This window comes from Chionomys nivalis, chromosome 7, assembly GCF_950005125.1.
Source record: "Chionomys nivalis chromosome 7, mChiNiv1.1, whole genome shotgun sequence".
In the NCBI taxonomy this organism is placed as follows: Eukaryota; Metazoa; Chordata; class Mammalia; order Rodentia; family Cricetidae; genus Chionomys; species Chionomys nivalis.
In genome coordinates this window covers 43772720-43789294 of record NC_080092.1, presented here as the reverse complement: position 1 = coordinate 43789294, position 16575 = coordinate 43772720, and the positions used below count along the sequence as shown (strand labels likewise).

Below are 16575 nucleotides of genomic sequence, written 5' to 3'. Positions count from 1 at the left end.
AATGTAAATTTTATAATTGTTTTATAATTGAAGAATGCAGGAGGCAAATTCTAAGGATGTTCTACATACAGAATGAAGGAGCCACAGGGAACCATCAGTGAACTTGAACACAAGTCCCTTATGCCACCATGAGTACAGAGGCTGAGGAAGAAGTGTGCTGTGGGACAATGGTCTGTGCCCTGTCACTTGTATTTTAAATAAACACTGATTGTCCAGTAGCCAAGCAGGAAGTACAGGCACGGCAACCAGGCAGGAAGTAGAGGAAGGGCAACGAGAATTCTGGAAAGAGGGAAGTTTCAGTCTGCAGTTGACACCCAGACACAGAGGAAGCGAGATGTGATGCCTCACCAAAAAAGGTACCAAGCCATGTGATTAACACAGACAAGTATTATGGGCTGATGTAAGTTATAAGAATTAATTACAGGGCTGGAGAGATGGCTCAGTGATTAAGAGCATTGCCTGCTCTTCCAAAGGTCCTGAGTTCAATTCCTCTGAGTTCAATTCCCAGCAACCACATGGTGGCTCACAACCATCTGTAATGAGGTCTGGTGCCCTCTTCTGGCCTGCAGGCATATACACAGACAGAATATTGTATACATAATAAATAAATAAATAAATAAATAAATAAATAAATAAATAAATATTTTTTTAAAAAGACATAACAAAAAAAGAATCAATTAATAAGAAGCCTGAGCTACTGGGCCAATCCATGTATAATTAATGTAGGCCTCCGTGTGTTTCTTTGGGACTGAACAGCTGCAGGACTGGGCAGGACAGAAACCTCAGTCAACAGAAGCGGGACAAGGAGGTGGGAAAGAGCAGCCTCAAGGACAGGTGACAGGTGGGACCAGACTTAGGCTCTAACACTTGACATCAAGAGCCCAGAAAGAGGAGACAAAGAGGGCAGAGCCCTTAAAAACTCAGAACACAGTAACTGAAAACATCCCCAGTTTGGCAAAAGAGATAAACCTATACATCAAAATGCCGAAACACAAGGCAAAAGCCCAAAGAGGTCCATGGCAAGATAGATCAGAGACAACTAAAACAGAAAAGACAAAAATGGAAGCAGCGAAGAAAAGCCCTGCTTTACCCACGGGGAAACACAATGCTTTAGTGGCAGCCGGTCAGCAGAAACTGCAGGCTGGAAGGAAGAAACACATTTCTCAAGAGCTGAAAGAAAAGGTCTGTCAAGCCAGAGCCCTCAGAGCTTGTGAAAATATCCCCTAGAACTCAAAGTCTCAGAAAAGGGAAAAACAAGAGAGCAGGCTGCCAGCACACCTGCCCTAAAAGAATGGGAAAGGCTCTGGGGAGGCCATAAATCTTGTAGTGTGCTTATGTAGCATGTGGGGGACCCATGCACCCAAAAAATAAATAAATAAAAAACCTGCAACAGAAAATTGCTCAGTGGGAAGGAAACACTGAGGAGCAGATGGGAAGAAGAAGAGACAGAAAACAAAGTATATTCACAATACACATATTCTCTAACCTCATGATTTCTAAATGGCATTTAATTCTTGAAGGAAAAAATTACAACCCCATCTGATGTGTTTCCAAATGTATGTATAGGTTTATAAATGGGGAAAGCAAAGAGAGGTGAAGTTCCAGCACCTCCTTGAGTAACAAAATAATGACACAAGGAAAGATAAATTATGTACAAAGGTTATACACACAGCAGCTACTAATAATGCTGTGCAATGAATCCATCAACAAAAACTCCCATACAGGCTGGTGAGTGTCTCAGATGGTTACAAACACTAACTGCTTCTCCAGAGGATCCAGGTTAGATTCCCAGCAACCATATGGTGGCTTACACCCTTCTGTAACTCTAGGACCAGGGGATTCATTGCCCTCCTCTGACCTCCGTAGGCTCTGCATACACAGTGCACAGATATTCATAGGCAAAACACCCATACACATAAAATTTAAAAGATCTTGAAGGACCAGGCAGCTTTAATCCCAGCACTCAGTACGCAGAAGCAGGAGGATCTTTGAGTCTGAGACCAGCCTGATATACATAGTGAGTTCCAGGCCAGCCAGGGCTACAAAGTGATACAAACAAACAAAAACCCAAATAGTTCATAGGAAAAGAAAATAGACGTAAGACAGAAATCCAAAAGCAAATATTTAAATTTAAAGAAATGGGAGAATCAAGCTCTAAACTGTCAGTTTATGTACATGGAAATGACCTAAAAAAACAGCGATTGACAAAGTGGATTTAAAAACATGTTTTAATAAACATCATGTTTTCTCTCATACATGGAAATTGAGTTTAAATTCTGTATATGAGTGTGTGTGTGTGTGTGTGTGTGCGCGCACGCGCACAAAGCATGAACAAGATCAGGAGAGAAGGAAGATCCCTTAAGGTTGGTACAGAAGCAAATGGCAAGGGTAATGGGCTATGTGTAGCAAGAAAGCAGAAAGGGAAGCAGCTGGTGGGGCAGGGAGCACACTGGGAAAGCGGGGAATGGCGCAAATAAAGCGTGGTGGCACATACCAGTGAAGGCGCTGGGGGAGACTGCCTGCTGACCTAAGCGGTTTAAAAAAGAAAAGAAAAAAGGGTATATAAGAAACTCAGTTTAACCATCCTCTGCTATGTTCTTTAAAAATAAATTAATTAATTAAATAAATTTAAAAAAAAAGAAACTCAGTTTAAACATCAGTCAGAGGCTGAATGGAAATAAAGAATGGTTAGTTATATCTTACGTTATTTATGAAGAAAGTGGGGTAGCTAAGTTGATAACAAAATAGACTTCAAAGAAAACTTCCAGATACCACATATCAGTGTGTGGGACACAGTCAAAGCAACACAGAGACATGCAATACAGTATGCTTGCATTAGAAAAGATGGCTTCTCAAACAGTAACCCCAGCCCTCACTTGAAGAACCTAGAAGAAAAAAAAAGAGCTAAATAAACCCAAAGCAAATAAAAGAAAATACTAAAATAAATAAATGAAATTGAAGAACAGAAAATCAATGAGCTAAAGTGTTCATTCTTTGAGTATCAATAAAATTGAAAAACCTCTAGAAGAGAAAAAAGATAAGGGCTACCGCTACAATAAAAACACATCCTAGAGCCAGGTGGTGGTGGCGCACGCCTTTAATCCCAGCACTTGGGAGGCAGAGGCAGGCGGATCTCTGTGAGTTCGAGACCAGCCTGGTCTACAAGAGCTAGTTCCAGGACAGGCTCCTAAACCACAGAGAAACCCTGTCTCGAAAAACCAAAAAAAAAAAAAAAAAAAGTAAATAATAATAAATAAAAATAAAAAAACCACATCCTAAGTCCTCTATACCAGAAGATAACACAGCAAGCCACTTGGCATGTCTCAATTTGATGACTTGGATAGTCCTGTAACTATATAAGACATTGAGAGTATAATTTAAATGCTCAAAAATAGGAACACTAACCTTAAATTCTTACAAATGACACATAAGGTAATTATGCCTTTCCCTAACAAATAAAATAACAACAAAGGCCGGGCGGTGGTGGCGCACGCCTTTAATCCCAGCACTTGGGAGGCAGAGGCAGGTGAATCTCTGTGAGTTCGAGACCAGCCTGGTCTACAAGAGCTAGTTCCAGGACAGGCTCCAAAACCACAGAGAAACCCTGTCTTGAAAAACAAAACAAAACAAACAAAAACAAAAAAAACAAAAAAAAACCAACAACAACAAATGATTTTGTTACTACATCAAGGTGCTTTGTATTCTGTGAAAAAAAAAAGTGTTCAGAAAACAAGAGTTTTATTAGAACACTAAACTCTTTTTTTAAACGTTTTTTGTTTTTATTTATTTATTTATTATGTGTACAACATTCTGCTTCCCACACACCAGAAGAGGGCGCCAGATCTCATTACAGATGGTTGTGAGCCACCATGTGGTTGCTGGGAATTGAACTCAGGACCTCTGGAAGAGCAGTCAATGCTCTTAACCTCGGAGCCATCTCTCCAGCCCAGAACACTAAACTCTTGAAACAGTTTAAACCCCATTCAAGAAATCTCTGAGCCAAGAGTTTCACTGAGAAATTCTACCACATTTAAGGGAGAATTCCCTGTCTGCTGACATGCCTTGAGACAACAGAAGAGAAGGGAGGATGCAATTCATTTTATGCAACTAGCGTCCCATGCTGCTAGAATTGGATACGAACCGTACAAAAATGAAAACATCCATTGACCTCACACATATGATACGGAACTACAAATCCCATAACAGAATATCAGCCAATGCAAGCAATACATAAAACAATTACATATCATAATGTAACAGGGTTTATTGTAGAAATGTAGAGTTGGGTCAGTATTTAAAAATCAATAAGTATAATCAACCATATAAACGTGTTAAACATGGTAATATATATGATCACCTCAACTAATGCCAGAAAAATCACTTGACAGACCACAAGGGTGCAGTTCAGGGTAAGGAATGCATTTGGTGTGAACAAAGTCCTGGTTGAACCCCCTACCCCCAACCCAGCACACACACTAATAAGACAGTACACTTGACAAAAATCCAACACCCATTCATGATAAACATTTTGAGAAAAAGAGCAATAAAGGGGCCTTTTCTCAATTTGATAAAGGACATTTATCTGAGAGCACACACCTCAAAGCGGAGTCTCTCAAAGGAGTTGAAAAGTTTATAGCTTAGGCTGAGCATGGCCCATGTGCCTGTAACCTCAGTATTCAACAGGCAGAGAAGAACAGGAGTTCAAGGCCAGCCTTGGCTTCATGAGCTTGAGGCTAGCCTGAGTTATATAAGAATCCATCTTTTAAAAAAAGAAATAAAGAGGCTGGAGAGATAGCTTAGTGGTTGAGAGCGTTGTTGCTCTTACTGAGGACCAGGGTTCTGATCCCAGCACCCAGTAGAGGCTCACAGCCATCTGTAACTCCAGTTCCAGGGCATCTGATGCCCTCTTCTGGCCGCCTAGGGTACTGTGTACATCCAGTGCATTTACATGTAGGCAAAACACCCATGCATGTAAAATAAAAATAAATACTTTTTTTAAAAAAGGAAAGAAAGAAAACAAAATGATTATAACATTTAGCCTGTGGTGGGGTATGCAGTTTCTTTTTTTTTTAAGATTTATTTATTATGTATACAACATTCCTCCATGTATGCCGACACACCAGAAGAGGGCACCAGATCTCATTACAGATGGTTGTGAGCCACCATGTGGTTGCTGGGAATTGAACTCACGACCTGTGGAAGAACAGCCAGTCCTCTTAACCACTGAGCCATCTCTCCAGCCCCCGGGTCTGCAGTTTCTGAGAGCCTAGGTAGGTGCAGCAATTCTTTAGCAAATAAGGGAGGAAGGGAAAGAACAGCAAACCACAAGGCACTGCAGAATTGCACACCCTCCAGGACAGCAAGAAATGTCGGATCATACCCATGTAGGCAGGGAAAAGGAAAAAGCAGAGCCATCATTCACTACTAATGGGACTGCGAAACGATACAGCCACATTGAAAATGTGCCCGGCCAGTCTTCAAATAATTAAAAAGAGTTCCCATCTGACCCAGGCCCTCCACTTCCAGGTAGAAACTCAGAAACGTGAGAATCCGTGTATACCTGAGAACATGAGCGCTGACCGTGGTAATATTAATGCCTGCCAACTGGTGATGGACGAACATGTGTTGTATCCACACGCAAGGGCTGGGGCTGCAGCTCAGGGGAAGACGTTAGACTATTACCTTTCCATACGAAGCAATGGCATGCTGCTATATGCTACAGCACGGGTAAACCCTGAAATTATTCAACCAAGTGAAGAAACCCGTCAGATGAGAACGCAAGCATGATTCCATTTATAGGAACTGTCCAGAGAAAAGAAATCTACAGGGATGGGACAATGAGTGGCTGAGCGGTGAGGGACGTGGACGCATCCATTTGGTGGGCTGCCATAGCAAAGTCCCTAATCCTAGGGGCTAGGGTTATGAAAATGCCTTTCTCTCAGCGCTAGAAGCCAGAAGTCTGACATGAAGGCTGCTGCTGGCTCCTTCTGCGAGCCATGAGGGAATTTCCAGGCCCCTTTTCATTGCTTGCATGTATGTAAGTCACATGTATACACACATACACACACAGAGAGAAGAAAAAGAAGAGAAGGGGGACCAGTGAGTGGGTACAACTACAGTCATTTTAATGCCTGTTTTCCTGTGAATAGCATCTTCTCCCTCACCACTTCATCATCTCACTGTACATGTCTGTGTCCACATTTGGACTGACTCATCCTGGCCAATTCCCACGCCCAAAGTAAAGTCTACTGAGAGAGAGAGACAGGCAGACAGACAGACAGACAGACAGACAGACGGACAGACGGACAGATGGACAGAACTGAGGAGATAATTCGGACAGTAAAATGCTCACTGTGCAAGCATGAAGACATGAGTTTGGTTCTCAAACCTCCACAAAAAGTCAAAAACATGGGGTTGGAGAGATGGCTCAGGGGTTGAGAGAACATATTGCTCTTGCCGAGGGCCCAGCAATGGTGGCTCGCAATCATAACTCCAGTCCCAGGGGGATCCGACGCCTTCTTCTGACCTCTGCAGGCACCAGGCATGCACATGGTATGCATATATACACACACAGGCGAAACATCTATCCACATAAAAGAAATTAAGTCTAAAACAGATTCTTTCTAATGTCAGGCACAGTGGCACATGTTTGTTATTTCTAGGGTTGGGGAGATGGAGACAGGAGGATTCCCAGCACTTACTAGTCAGTCAGCCTAGTCTAATCAAAAAGCCTCGGGCCAGGGAGAGACCTTGTCTAGGACAGTTGGGGTGGAGGGCAGGTAATAAGGTAGACAGCATTCAAGGAATGACACATGAGGTTGAACTCTAGTCTCTCTCTCTCTCTCTCTCTCTCTCTCTCTCTCTCTTTCTCTGTGTGTGTGTGTGTGTGTATTTACATATACATCCATATATGTATGCACATAAAGAAGAAGCCGCCGCCCTGAATGGACACAAAGCATAGTCATTCCAATGTCTGTTTTTCCCATGAGAGTGTGAGTACAGATGGAGGGGCTTTGATGACAGCAGGCAACATCCAGTGCTGTCCTCTTGAGCACCATCCAGCAGGCAACATCCAGTGCTGTCCTCTTGAGCACCATCCAGCAGGCAACATCCAGTGCTGTCCTCTTGAGCACCATCCAGCAGGCAACATCCAGTGCTGTCCTCTTGAGCACCATCCAGCAGGCAACATCCAGTGCTGTCCTCTTGAGCACCATCCAGCAGGCAACATCCAGTGCTGCCCTCTTGAGCACCATCCAGCAGAAGCAGTTTAGTAGAGGGAACTTAACACAGTGACTAATCTCAAGGTTGGGGAAGGGCTGAGAAGACCAGCAGCACGGTGAGCCAGCCCAGAGACTTGTCACAGCAGGATCCCTCTACCATCTGTATGTCCAGAGGGCAAAGTTAAAAGGCAAGAGGACCGGGTGTGACAGCCCATATATGAAGGAGGCAGAAGCAGGTTCTGGGCAGCCCGGCCTAAACAGTGAATGCCAGGCCAGCTGGGACTTAGTGAGACCCTGTTTCAAAGAAAAAGGGGGTGGGGAGATGATGCCAGGGTCCAACAGCTGCAGCTGGGACCACCCCAGCACCACTGTCCAAAGCAAATATTAGGAAAGAAGTGTTCTGGTCTCTCCCTCCCACTGCCTGGCCAAAGGCAGCTGACAAAGGAGGCTACAGAATGATGTTTGTGGGAAAGAGAGAGAGAGGGGTAGTCGGGAGGGAAGAGGATGGGAGGAAGAAAAAAAAGGAAGAGAGTGAGAGAGGACCAGAGAAAGTGAGGAGGAGAAGGGGAAAGGGAGAGTGGGGGAGAGAGAAACGGGTAGGAGGGAGACTCGGCGGGTGCAGAACTGGTGCATTGTCTATCTTCTCTGTGTCCCCAGGACCTGCCGCGGGGCTGAGCTGTTACGGAGGGAAGACGCTGGGCGCTGAGCTAACTGAAACTCTGTATGGAAACACCAGAACACAGCACTGCCAGACCTGGGGGATGAGAAGAACTTAGCCCACACGGAGGCAATGGGAACAATGCACAAGGACAGAGAATGCAATGTTACGGAAATAATGAGAAATGAAAGGTAAGAAGGCAGGGAACACTCCAAGCTGATGCCTCGAATGAGAAGAACAAGTTCTCCCCAGCACCTTCCAGCACCTCCGGAGATAATTACGAAATTTCCCCCTTTATTAGGACACTGTAGTAAACTAATAAGCATCCTAACATTAAGATATTCTGGCATTCCTACAATTTATGTTGTCCGGGCTTCTTACCCTTTGACAGCCTGATGAACCCATTTTGCTGTTTGTTATTCAGGATCCGGGTGTACACAGAGTATGGAAAGTTTGCCTGCGCCTTACTTTTGTGGGCTTCTGTTCTTCCTCCCACGGTTACGTTTTATTGTGAATGAGTTGCGATGCTTGAGTGTTTTCTTATGCTCTGACACATTTTAGTAGCAAAGGAGCCGTCATCCCCAGGCTCAGATGTGTAAGGATCAGGTGCCCGAGTCAGGGCTGTCCGTCACACTCCCGCTTCCTGACAATTTACTGTCCCTGTTGCATCTTATCCCAATCCTTCTCAAGACCATAAACCCCTGAGACACCGAGCTCACCATCCAGCTGGGCCTTTGGGGGCGGGGGGAGTACAAAAAAGGCCTGGCTTTGTCCCCACAAGCTCCTCCCCACACTCAGAAGTGTTGTCTGGCACGCCCAGCTCACAGTGCCTACCTTTCTAGCCTTGTGGTCCCCCGTCCTGGTTTGCCATCCTCTTTGTAACTAACTGTTCTCTCATCTGTCTCCTGACCCAGACATTAAGCTTAAGAGTATTTGTGTTTTATCTTTCACGTTCATCTCAGCACCTACCACATAGTGGAGAATTTATTATGTATTCATTAGCAGAATATCATAGAGTTTAAACTCCTAATACAAACCTTAAAAATCCAGACATTTTACTTCTTTTTATGTTGTTTTATGGTTGTTGTTTGTTTGTTTTTTGAGTTTTTTGTTGTTGGTGGTGGTGGTAGGTTTTGGGGTTTTGTGTGTGTGTGTGTGTGTGTGTGTGTGTGTGTGTGTGTGTGTGTGTGTGTTGTTTTGACACAGGGTTTTTCTGTGCTCTGGCTGTTCTCTAACTCACTCTGTAGACCCGGCTGGCCTCAAACTCACAGATTCGCCTGCTTCTACATTCAAGTGCTGGGATTAAAGATGTGTGCTACCAACACCCAGCATCAAACTTTTTTTTTTTTTTGAGTGCTGACATGATGCTACACATGGGAAATCCCAAGCCTGAGGATCTTGCATGGCACATCACAGTCAAAACACAGACGCCTTAAGAATGTAGAAAACTACCTTCAGACGGTAAATAAATGGTACACATGAAACATAAATGAATTTCAAGACTTTGTTTCTGCCGCCAAGATAACTCCTATATATGCAAATACTTCAACATCAAAAGCAGTGTATGTGTGTGTGCATGTGTGTATGTATGCATGTATGTATGTTTGTATGTATGTATATAACCCTGACCTTAGCAGCAAGAAAAGAGGAGGAAAAATCCAAGTGTGCTTTGGGGGGGTAGATAACATGGCGAGGGCCATCTGGAGAACAAGGTGTCAGAACTGGGGGACAGGTAGCATGGTGCAGGCCATCTGGAGAACAAGGTGTCAGAACTGGGGGGCGGACAGCATGGTGCAGGCCATCTGGAGAACAAGGTGTCAGAACTGGCTACATTAACACAGTCATCCCTTAGTCACCACAGGGGACCCTCCCTTCCTCACCTGTCCCACCACACACATGCCAAGATTCACAGATGCTCAAGTCCTCATGTAAAATTATGTCAGACTGCTGATCACCCCTGGCATAACGCAATGCTGTGGAAACATTATTCTGTTTAGGGAATAATGCCAAGGAAGAACAACTACACAGATAGGATGTCTTAGGGGTTTGTTGTTGTTGTTGATAATATTTGGGGGTGTTGTTTGTTTGTTTGTTTGGGTTTGGGTTTTGTCTTTCATCTACAGTTGGTTGAGCCTCTGAATGCAGAATCTATGGACACACAAGAGTACACTGCAGATACCACGACAAGGCAACACAGCTCTTTCCCAAAGCAGTTCCCACGCAGATCCCTAAGGGGACAGTGTAAGTTTCACTCAGCATCCTCTGTGGTACCTGGGAGTAGGAATCGATCTGAATGTCCATCCACAGTGATGGATACAGAGACCAGGCAATCCCAAAGCCACAGGGTGAGTGGGGAGTGACACCAGACATGGTGGGGAATGCTAGAAGAACTGGGAAAGAGTCTTCAGCATTATACCTGTAATCCTGGGCCTTGAATGCTGAGGCAGAAAGATTAAAGTCAAGGCATGCCTGGGAGACATACTTCAATTTCAGATCAACTTGAGCTATGAGCTACATAGTAAGATCTTGCGTGTGTGTGTGTGCATGAAAATAAATAAAAACATGTGCACATAAATATTACTTATTTTAAACCAGGTGGTGGTGGCGCACACCTTTAATCCCAGCACTCAGGAGGCAGAGGCAGACAGAGCTCTGTAAATTCGAGGCCAACCTGGTCTACAGAGCAAGCTCAAGGACAGCCAGGAGTTTGCAGAGAAAACCTGTCTCAACCCCCCCCCCCAAAAAAAAACTTATTTTAAGTATATAAGCAAGAAAAATGTATACATGAAACATGAAACACATTAGAATGTTGGCTGGAGTGGGAACAAGGATGGGCAGATGGATAAAATGAAATAAAATGAATGAGCATATGAATCAATAAATAAGGAACTAGCAAAACAAAAGGGGGGAACTGCTGAGACCAAGAATAGGATTCACTCAGTTCACCATGTCTGCAGTCTCAAATCCCGGTGGGACAGTCTATAACTAAACACCAGGAACAGTGAGACAGGAAGTCAAGCTGATATTAATCCCATCAGAGGTCAGATGACAAAGACTTCCTCCTATTCTGTAGGCTGACTCTTCACTCTGTTAATTCTTCTGCTGTGCAGGAACAGTTTACTTTTTGGTGGTAGCAGGTAGGTGTGTGTGTGTGTGTGTGTGTGTGTGTGTGTGTGTGTGTGTGTGTGTTTGAGAAAGGGTATGTATGTATGTAGCCCTGGCTATCCTAGAACTTGCTATGTAGACCAAGTTGGCCTTGAACTCGAAGAGATCTGTTTGCCTCTGCCTCCTATTAAAAGCATGTGTCACCAAGCCCAGCTAAACATTTTAATTTGACGCAATTGCATTTGTCAGCTCTTGGGCTGTTAGAGACCTGTTTAGAAAGTCTTGAAGGCCTGGATAATGGCGCACGCCTTTAATCCCAGCACTTGAGAGGCAAAGGCAGGTGGATGGATCTCTGTGAGTGGAGACCAGCCTGGTCTAAACAGCAAGTTTCAGGCCAGCCAGGACTACATAATGAGACCCTGTCTAAAATTAAAAAAAAAAAAAAAAGTTTACATTAGTGATTTTGGTCCATTCTGAGTTGACTTTTGTACAGAGTGATAGAAAGAGACCTAGTTTTACACTTCTAGACATGGATAGCTGGTATCTCAGTACTATAGGTCAAAGGATGTCTTTTCTACACTTCCAGAACATATATAATAGAAATGTAGCCTATATATTAGGTATAGAGAATGCCCAGAAGTATGAATAATCCAATCAGTAAGTGGGTAAACTAATTAAACAGACATTTTTGAATTCAAGAGAGTAAGTACACAACACCAATAAATACAGAGAAAATGTTCATCATCTTCCAAAACGCTTAGAACTTGTATTTTATTCATTATTATTGTGAGAAAGTGTTTGTATGATGGGGGCATATGTGTGCACAATCCACATATCAGAGGACAACTGTGGAGTTCATCTTCCCCTTCTTTGTGAGTTCTTGGGAATCAAACTCAGTCATCAGGCTTCTGCAGCAAGCCCCTTTACCTGCTGAGCCATCTTGTCTGGCCATGTTTACTAACTTTAGCCCTGAGAAAAATGCAAATAAAACCTATATTGAAATTTCATCTCATCCCAATAAGAACGACTATCATCAGAGAAACAAAAAGTAACCAACGTCAGCAAAGATGTGAGGGGAAGTGAGCCCACACAGACCGTTACTGAAGTGTAAGGTAGAGCACTTTGGAAATTAGCAAGGAGGTTCAGGAACTACAAGAGGACCCATCCATACTGCTCCTGGATCTACATTCATTACAGACATCTGTGTACCCAGATGTGAGCAGGGACACTATTCCCAGTGGCCAAATCATAGATGCAGCCTAGGGGCATCCATCAAATGTGGTATATACATACAACAGAGTACTAATTGGTTACTTTTTAAAAGGTGGTATGGGGGAGGAGAGTGAAATCCTATTGTTTGAAAGAAAATGTATGAAATTCAAGACCATCAGCTCAGCAATGGTGGAGAATACCTTTAATCCCAACACTCGGGAGACAGAAGCAGGCAGATCTCTGAGTTTGAGGCCAGCCTTATCTACAAAGCAACTTTCAGGACAGTCAGGGCTACACAGGGAAACCCTGACTCAAAAAACAAACAAACAAAAGAAAGAAAAAAAGAAGGAAAGAAGAATGAAGGGAGGGAGGGAAGGAGGGAGGGAGGGAAGGAAAGGTGAAGGAAGATCAGACATCATCATGTGCGGTAAAGCAGGCCCAATTTAGGATAACAAGTGTTTCATCCTTGCTCTCAAATTGGGTCGGGGGGGTAGGGGACACCTAAGTAGAAAGGAGGCTGTTGGAGAAGGGGACCAGGGTGAAGGGGGGATAAGAAAAAGTAATAGAATATGAACAAACAAATTATGTATTTTATATACATGAAAATGTCTCAATGAGAACTGCTATGTGAGTCAACAAGATAGCTTAGCAGGTGGAGGAATTTGCCAGCAAGCCTGAAACCTGAGCTCAATCTCTGGAACCCACATGGTCCAATAAGAGAACCAACTCCGATAGGAACCCTCTTATCTCTACACACATGCCATGACACAGATACACACACACACATACACACACAAATAAATGTAATTTAAAAATTCTTTGGAAAAAATTACTTTAGCTGGATTATAGTAGTGCACACCTTTAATCCAAGCACTTGGGAGGTAGAGGCAGGTGGATCTCTGTGAGTTCGAACCCAGCCTGGTCTACAGAGCTAGTTCTAGGACAATCAGGACTACACAAGAAAAAACCCTGCTCAAAAAAAAAAAAAAAAAAAAAAAAAAAAAAAAAAAAAACCTGACTTTAGCCTGTTGTAATGTCATCCACCTATAACCCAAGCACTCAGCAGAGGGAAGAGGGTCGCTGTAAATCTGAGGCAGAGGTGTGTGTGGTGGCGCACCCCTTTAGTACGAGCACTTTAATCCCAGAGGCAGAGGCAAGCTGGGTCTCTATGAGTTCAAAGTCAGCCTAGTTTCCAAAGCAAGTTCCAGGCCAGCCAGGCCTACATGTCAAGCTCCTGTCTCAAAAAAGAAATGGAGGGAGGGAAGGAGGAGAAAACCACTACTCTGTACAATTAATATACACTGATTTTTAAAATTATGATTAGACAATCTAAGCCCATACTTAAGTTAAATGACCTTAAGAAGCCTTTCACATTCAAACATCTAATTATAACATCTGCTGCAGACAGAACCCAGACAACCATCACAGACAATGTCAGCTTGGTGCTTTAAATCTACACCCTCAGCACAAAGTAAAAATCGGGTGTAAACAAGGGACAGAATGGGAAGGGTACTGCTTCCTGCTTCCTTTTAGCTGTTCTGTCAATTAACATCAAGCACCCACTGTAAGCCAGAGACACAGGGCGTGTAGCTAGGTATGTGACCTGGACCAGCAGACTGTTCTTCAGTGACAGGATCCTGAGAGAGAGGACGGGGGATAAAAGACAAGGAGACGGATAAGTTTGGAATTTGGAGGTCTTGCACAAGCTATGCCTATGCCAAGCAAGCTTAAGAAGGTACAACATCTTGTACGCTATTTCCAGAGGAAAACTGGGACAGAGTCAGCAGAAATGATCAAACAATGGAGCCAAGAGTGAAAGCTAATCAAACAATGTTGCGCAAGGGGCACACAAGGAACATTACAGACTGAGAACAAAGCAGCCTTGGGACAGGTAACCAAAGAGTTGAGGGCTCCAGGTCTGAAGCCACAGCTCCCCCAAGGCCCTGGCTCCAGGCCAGTACTGACTTTGCCAAGCATGTGCCTGGTTTTAGAGAAGGAATAGTGTTCTTCCTCTGTACATCAGGGCCTTGAGGGAAAGGTACCAAAGCCCCAATCCCAGGCTATTACTGGAGAATGTTTCTTCCATACATCAAGGCCACAGGGAAGCCCTCAGCTGATCAGTCCAGCCCTCAACAGGTATGGCTGCTCAGTCCTCAAGGATTCCCAATGTGGATGGCAATCAGATACGATGGGTCTAATACAACTAGAAGCAAAGAGGGGAGATGCCACATGACCAGAGACAGGTGCCAAAGTGTGGGTGAGTAGAGACCATGATGAAGGCTGGGGACAATCAAACTATGGCACAGACATGACCAAAGCTGCAGAATGCTGTGTTGGGTGAGGTTCTTAAAGAGACCATAGGTAAAAAAGGGAGAGATCGCTTTAAGTGCTGGCTCTTGTATGCTCCATACAACACATGCCACACTATAGAATCTCTTCCCAAGTCAAGAAATCATTTTTTAATCAGCTCATGTCTTGCTTTGCTTTTCTTAGGTGCTGGGGATCAAACACAGTTCCTCACACATGAGAGGTAAGTGTTCCAGCAGAGTTTCTCCCCAACGCAGGCACTAAGATTTACAAGTATTAGTGTTTACACCTAAAGAGTTACTAACGTTTTTCTCAGAGCGGGTGAAAAACACTTGATCGTCTGCCAGAATTCATTTCCAAGCATGTGGTCTCCATGTTTCTTTGAAGAAAATAGGAGCGAATTTTTGCAGAAAAGTTAACACAGTAGGGCCCAAGCCTGCTGTCCTTTAAAGGATCCTTAAAAGACGAAGTTGGTATCATCAAAGAAAAGAAACAACAGATGATGCCGAGAGTGTAGGAAAATGAGAAACCTTCCTTCTTCACTGTTGGTAGGAATGCTAGCTGGTGTGGTCACTGTGAAAACCTGAGCAGAGGCTTCCCCCCACCAAACAAACAAACAAACAAAAAACTCTAAAATCCAGGGGCTGGAAAAAAGGCTCAGCAGTTAAGAACACCGGTTGCTCCCCCAAAGGATCAGGGTTCAATACGCAAAGTCTACATGGTGGCTCACAACCACCAGTAATTCTAATTCTAGGGAACTCAACACTCTCATCTGGTCTCTGTGGGCACCAGGCACGCACATGGTGCGCATAGATATATGTACAGACAAAACACACTCATCAAATAAAAGCTCTTCTAAAACTAAAACCTACCATACAGCCCAGCTATACCTCCTGGGTATATACCCTAAGAACTCTCTATCCCACCACAAAGACACATGCGTGTCACAGCCATTCTAGTCACACCAACTAGGAAGTGGACCCAGCCTAGGGGACCCCAGCTGATGAACAGATAATGAAACTGTGGTACACATATGCAATGCGATTCTACTCTCTGTAAAGGAAAAGGCACTTATAAAACATGCAGGGAAGTGGATGGAACTAGAGAATATATTAATTGAGGTGATTCAGGCACAGAAAGGCAAACACTGTGTATCCTCTTTCATAGATGGACCCTAGGTTCTTGTTTTTATATACTTATCGGGAACAAGTGGAGGTTGGGTGAAATCCAGGAAAGTATAAAGGGGCCTGAAGGGGGGACGTGGCAAGAGTAAGGGAACTGAAATGGTATGAAAGTCAAAGAGAGATAAGGAAGCAGCATGGTTTAAACTAGGATGGGGTGCAGGGTGGAAATTTATTACACTGTATGCAATTTAAAAAATAAAGAAATAAAGGCACAGTAGACCCTTGCATGGTTTATGGAAACGTACAGTTCTCACCATCCTATCTGGTAAGAGCATAAGAGTTTTGTTTCAGAGGCTTTTGTTTTTTTGAGACAGGTCTGTCTATTTAGCTCAGGCTGGCCTGGAACTCACTATGTAGACCAGGCTGGCCTCAGACTCACAGAGATCCATCTAATTCTGCCTCGCGGTGATTAAAGGGGCATTCAACCACAACACTGGCAAGTTTTTGTAACCACTGGTTTATGTTGGATATGCAGCTTTCTTCTGGGCTAGAATATGTTGTGTTGACATGACCAATCCCCAGAAAAACCCTCCCTTAAAAATGAGTGTGGAGTGACTCTCGGCAGACACAACTTCACAGCCCCTTGCGGGGGAGCTAAGCACCTCTTCCATGGAGAGAAGACTCTTGGGAACTAGCCCCTGGTCTCCAGACATAGCTCCCCGTTTAAGGTTCCTTTGTGACCTTGTACTGAACTAAAGTACAACCACTCTGAGTCTTGTGAGCTATGGTGAATCACCAAATCTGCAGGTGGCCTTGGCTCACAGGAGAAATAAATTCAAGACAAAAGAACCAAGCATATTCTTCTGCCTTTCAAGTGGCTTCACATTACCTGGAAAAACAGAAGTATTATTTTTTAAACACTCAATCAATAATAAGCCTAGAAAACAGG

General features: G+C 43.8%; 1 protein-coding gene across 5 annotated transcripts in view; it reads right to left on the bottom strand.

The window, feature by feature from the left end:
* The window catches only part of Specc1 (sperm antigen with calponin homology and coiled-coil domains 1), a 267349-nt gene that overhangs the window by 241291 nt on the left and 9483 nt on the right, over positions 1-16575 (bottom strand). The gene's annotated exons all lie outside the window — the stretch shown is intronic.